The following is a 6,263-nucleotide window of genomic DNA, read 5'->3' on the forward strand; positions in this document are numbered from 1 at the left end:
ATGAAATGCCATTTGTGCAGGAACAAGGCCTTGACCTCCTCTTGTGCTCTTCACATTTCTGTTTTGAATGTTTATTTGCTTCCTTCCTTTGCTCTGTAAGAAGAAGCTGGCAGGGATCAAGAGTTCACAGCTCCCGTTTGACAGTTTGGTCTGGTTGGGGAAAGAGTCCTGCTGTTTGGTTTTTGGAGGGAGGAGAGGGTTGGATTGGATTGGTTTGGTTTTTTTTTTTAAATGGGGGGAGCTCGCTTTTATTTTGATTGGTTGGTTTGTTTGTTTTTTCAAATTCAATTTTTATTATTTTTAACAATATTAATATGTCATTGATTACAAATAGACAAAAGTGGACTTCCCGCACACATCTCTTCGTGAATCATCAGCTATAAAGTTTACCCTTGCTATAATAATAATTCAAAACATAAATTTAAATCCTTACAAACACAGCTAACCTATCCAACCTGCAGGGTTTTTTTTACTAAATTTCGAACCCTGCTGTAAAGTCCATAGTAGGAAAATAGTTCTTTAGATACAACAAGAATGGTTTCCAATCTTCTTTGAAGCATTCCAAATTTTGGTCTCTTATTAGTGTTGTAAGTTTTGCCATCTCCGCATATTCCAAAAATTTTATCAGCCAATCTTCTTTTGAAGGCACTTCACTACTCTTCCATTTCTGTGCATATATAATTCTAGCCGCCGCTGAAGCGTACACAAAAAGCGTTGAATTAGTTGTAGAAATTGCACCTTCTATTATTCCCAGCAGGAAGGATTCTGGCCTCTTAGGAAATGCCATTTTAAATATATTCTTTAACTCATTATATATCATCTCCCAATATGCTTTAGCCTTCCCACAGGTCCACCACATAGGAAAAAAAGTGCCTTCAGACTGTCCACACTTCCAACATTTGTTTGATACATTTTTATACATTAATGCCAATTTTTGGGGTGTCAGATACCATCTATACATCATTTTGTAATAATTTTCTTTTAAAGCATAACATGCAGTCAATTTTAAATCGGTTAGTTTCGGAAAATTGGAGTGGGGGAAGAGAATAAAAGGAGGCTCGCCTGCAGCAGAAAGTTAGTGAAAGCTGGAGGAAGAGTTTAAAGTTGGCGCTAAAGCTGGAATTAGAGCTGACTAGGAGTAAGACCCTGAGGCTATTCACATGATAGTCCTGGGATGCGGAGGGCGGGCAGTGGGGTAGGCAGAGTCCAACTCATCTTTCCCCCAGATGATTCTTCTGCTTTTCTTCAGGTATACTACCATGCGCTCACATGATCCTCACTGCTCCCAGCAGTGTGGGTCTTTGGAGGCTGGGATGACACATCCCAACCTTTGGATATCCCACAATGCATAGTGTGTCGAGCGTGGTGCATTGGGGGATAGGAACATACGAAGCTGCCAGTCAGACCATTGGTCCATCTAGCTCAGTATTGCCTACACAGACTGGCAGCAGCTTCTCCAAGGTTGCAGGCAGGAATCTCTCTCAGTCCTATCTTGGAGATGCTGCCGGGGGGGAACCTGGAACCTCGATGCTCTTCCCAGAGCGGCTCCATCCCCTGATGGGGAATCTCTTATAGTGCTCACACATCTAATCTCCCATTCAAATGAAACCAAGGCAGACACTGCTCAGCTAAGGGGGGACAGTTTGGTGTATTAGCATCATTTTCGGTATTGTGGGCCGCCTCCCCCTCTTCAGATTGCAGGTAAGATTTCATTCATTCATTCATTTGATTGTTATACCACCCTTCCAAAAATGGCTCAGGGTGGTTTACACAGAGGAATAATAAATAACTAAATAAGATCGATCCCTGTCCCCGAAGGGCTCACAATCTAAAAAGAAACATAAGATAGACACCATCAAAAGTCACTGGAGGGATGCTGTGCTGGGGATGGAGAGGGCCATTTACTCTCCCCCTGCTAAATAAAGAGAATCACCACGGTAAAAGGTGCCTCTTTGCCTAGTTAGCAGGGTATTGCTCATGCTCTTCCCCAGGGGAAAAAACCACACATTTATTCTATGCAGAAACCACATGCTTTTTTAAAAACAAAAACAAGTTTTACCACAAGCAAGCATTGTGTAAGACTATGTGTAAGACAAATCATATGATATTTATTTAGACTGCCTTCCTGCCTTCCTACTGTCCACCACCCTCTTGCCATTTTAAGCAAATCCAGACTCACAGGTTCATCAAAAATGTCCAGGTGTTCAGTTTTAAACATTTTCCCCCTCCGTTTCAAAACACTTAGGACTTCACTGTGAATATAGGAACTTAGGAACATCGGAAGCTGCTCTATATTGAGTCAGGCCCTTGGTCCATCTAGCTCAGTATTGTCTACACAGACTGGCAGCAGCTTTTCCAAGGTTACAGGCAAGGGTTTCTCTCAGCCCTAAAATCTTGTCCTAAAAAATAATAATAATAATCTTGTCCTGTCTTGGAGATGCTGCCAGGGAGGGAATGTGGAACCTTCTGCATGCAGTTTTCAAACATTATTCCCTAAAGGAGCATTTTATTGTCCCTTGGACTGTGTTAGGGATGGGGCTGTATTTCAGTGGTAGAGTATCAGCTTAAAGATGCTGAAGGTCCCAGGTTCAATCCCTGGCATCTACAGGGAGAGCTGGGGAAAACTCTTGCCTGAAACTCTGGAGTGCCACTGCCAGACAGAACAGACAATATTGAGATAGATTGGGGTTCCCAACAGGGGGTACTAGTACCCCTAGGGGTACTTCAAAGGCTATCAGAAGAGCCAGCGTGGTGTAGTGGTTAGAGTGCTGGACTAGGACCGGGGAGACTTGAGTTCAAATCCCCATTCAGCCAGGAGACTAGCTGGGTGACTCTGGGCCAGTCGCTTCTCCCTCAGCCTAACTTACTTCACAGGGTTGTTGCGAAGAGAAACTTAAGTATGTAGTACACTGCTTTGGGATCCTTGGAGGAAGAGAAGGATATAAATGTTAATCATCATCATCATCATCATCATCATCATCATCATTATTATTATTATTATTTATTATTATTACAAGACAGGTCTCACCAGAGGAGCCAGACAAAGAGTGCCTCTCCCGTCAACAATATGGTGAGACGTAACTTTAATAAATTTATACCGGATTGGTCGTCGCCCGGGTCAACAAGGACCGCGCCAGGTGCTATAGTCCCTGGACATCTGGTGGCAAGTGGGCTACAGGACACAGGATCTTCAGTTGAGCAACCAGGGCTGGAGACAGCAAAGCTACTGGAAGAAACGTCGCTTAACCGAAAAAAATATACAAAAAATGCCAACAAGGAAATAATGATCTGCTATTACAAGTCTAGTCCAACTTGAAGAGGTTATTTAAAAAGAATGTACCAAATTTGGAAAGAGAAGCATCCAGATACAGAAATAATAGAAAAAAGGCTAGCAGACCAGAGAAGATTCAGAATAAGAAATAAAGTATTCACAGGAGTTGAGCTGGAAGAACTGCAAAGAGCAACACAGGCTCAAGATATGGAAGAAGAATTACCACCAACTGAAGCAGTTGCTCAGGCACAGATGGAGGAGGTGTTGGAAATAGAGGATATAACCGTTGCTGGACTGTTTCAAAATCAAAACCAGGCAACCTCCCCTTTGCCTTCACCTCAAAAACCCAAATGCCGTTTAACAGGAAAGCAACAAGAACTAAAGCAAAAAATAACTGAGCACATGAAGCAAACAACCACCAGGGTTCGACTTCCCGCTCTAAAAACAGTTGCCAAAAAACAACTTGCTCAGGCATTAAAAGATGTCAATGCTGCACTTGCAGAAATAACAACCAAGAATTTGCAAGAAACAAACCAACTCATGTACAGTGCAGCAACAATAACAACACAAGAGCTCGGATAGAAGATCAGTGGACCTGTCAAAAAAGAAAGCAGTACATCACCTAAATGGAAGATTTGATTAGAAAATAAAATCTCCAGGCTTAGATCAGATGCTAGTAAATTGAAAGATATGCCAGACAAGAAGCTGAAGAATGAAAACACCAAACAGTATCGGATCCAAAAATACCACCTAGATTCAAGGAAAATTAGAGAAGTCCTGGAAATAATAAAGCAGCAAATAACAGCAGTGTCAAAGAAGATTAGCAGATATGAAGCCAGAATTACACAACACAGGCAGAATCTCCAATTCCAGTCGAATCAGAGACGTTTCTACCAAAGCATAGAAGGAGAAACTGCAAGAAATGTAGAAACGCCAAATAAAGAAGAAACAGTGCAATTCTGGCGGAAATTATGGGACAATCCAATAGATTATAATAAAAAAGCAGGCTGGATGAAAGAAGTCAAAAAATGTAACCAACAAATGCAAGATCTAATAATAATACCAGAATTAATCAGTGAAAGAACAAAGAAAATTAAAAATTGGACTGCGCCAGGCGACGATGAACTGCATGGCTTCAGGCTTAAACACCTAACAAGCCTTCATAAACAACTATCAAAACAGTTCAATCACATTTTGCAAGGAGGTGATATTGAACAATGGCTAACAACTGGGAAAACTCATCTCATCATGAAAGACCCAGCAAAAGGTGCAGTTCCAAGTAATTATAGACCGATAACCTGCCTGCCAACCATGTTCAAATTATTAACTGGAATAATAGCAGATGAAGTGATGCAACACTTATTAACTAACAAACAGCTTCCAGTTGAACAGAAAGGAAATTGCCTGAACACCAGAAGCACAAAAGACCAGCTGCTGATTAACAAAATGATTTTAGAAAACTGCAAGAGAAGAAAAACCAATCAAAGTGTTGCATGGATTGACTACAAGAAAGCCTTCGATTCATTGCCTCACACATGGATACTAAAATGTTTAGAAACAACTGGTGTCAGCAAAAACATTCAGATATTTATTTAAAAAGCAATGAGCATGTGGAGTACACAGTTAACAATCAATGGCGAGGCACTTGGAGAGGTTAGCATTAGAAGAGGCATTTTCCAAGGGGACTCACTATCCCCTCTATTGTTTGTAATCGCCATGACCCCACTTTCACAAATACTAAACAAAACAAGCCTCAGATACCAAACATCTAAAACATCCAGTAAAATCAACCATCTGCTGTACATGGACGATCTGAAGCTGTATGGAAAGTCCCAGTCAGAAATCGAATCACTGCTAAACACTGTCCGTATATTCAGTAGCGATATAGCAATGGAGTTTGGACTAGACAAGTGTGCTGCACTAATAATGAACAGAGGGAAAATAAGAAAAACAGAAGGAATAGAACTGCCCAATAGAAGCAAGATCAAGAACCTGGAAGAGAAAGAACCTTACAAATACTTGGGCATTCTCCAGGCTGATAACATCGCACACGCTGAACTTAAAAGAAAAATGGGAAGTGAATACATCAGGAGAGTCAGAAAAATCCTCAAGTCCATACTCAATGGCGCGAACATCATACAAGCCATAAACACCTGGGCTATACCTGTTATGAGATACACTGCAGGAATGATAGACTGGACCCAGGCAGATCTAGAGACGCTAGATCGTAAGACCAGGAAAATCATGACCATCAATCGTGCTCTGCACCCCCACAGTGATGTAGATAGGCTCTACCTCCCTCGCAGCTCAAGTGGAAGAGGAATGCTGCAAGTCCATCAAACAGTAGAGGAGGAGAAAAGAGACCTTGAAGAATATATAAGGGACAGTGAAGAAGATGCACTTCAAATGGTCAAGAACGCACAACTATTCAACACCAATGAAACAAAACAGGCCTACAAGAAAGAACAAGTCAAGAACCGAGCAGAAAAATGGAGAAATAAGCCCCTGCATGGTCAATATTTACACAATATACGTGGAAAATCAGACATCAGCAAGACCTGGCAATGGCTTAAGAATGGCAACTTGAAGAAAGAAACAGAGGGTTTAATACTGGCTGCACAAGAACAGGCACTAAGAACAAATGCAATAAGAGCCAAAGTCGAAAAATCCACAACAAACAGCAAGTGCCGCCTTTGTAAAGAAGCAGATGAAACAGTGGACCACCTGATCAGCTGTTGTAAGAAGATCGCACAGACTGACTACAAACAAAGGCATGACAAGGTAGCAGGGATGATACACTGGAACATCTGCAAAAAATACAAGCTACCTGTAGCCAAAGATTGGTGGGACCATCAAATTGAAAAAGTTGAAGAAAATGAAGATGTAAAAATATTATGGGACTTCCGACTACAAACAGACAAACATCTGCCACACAATACACCAGATATCACTGTAGTTGAGAAGAAAGAAAAACAAGTGAAAATAATCGACA

Source organism: Hemicordylus capensis, chromosome 7 (assembly GCF_027244095.1).
Source record: "Hemicordylus capensis ecotype Gifberg chromosome 7, rHemCap1.1.pri, whole genome shotgun sequence".
Taxonomy (NCBI): Eukaryota; Metazoa; Chordata; class Lepidosauria; order Squamata; family Cordylidae; genus Hemicordylus; species Hemicordylus capensis.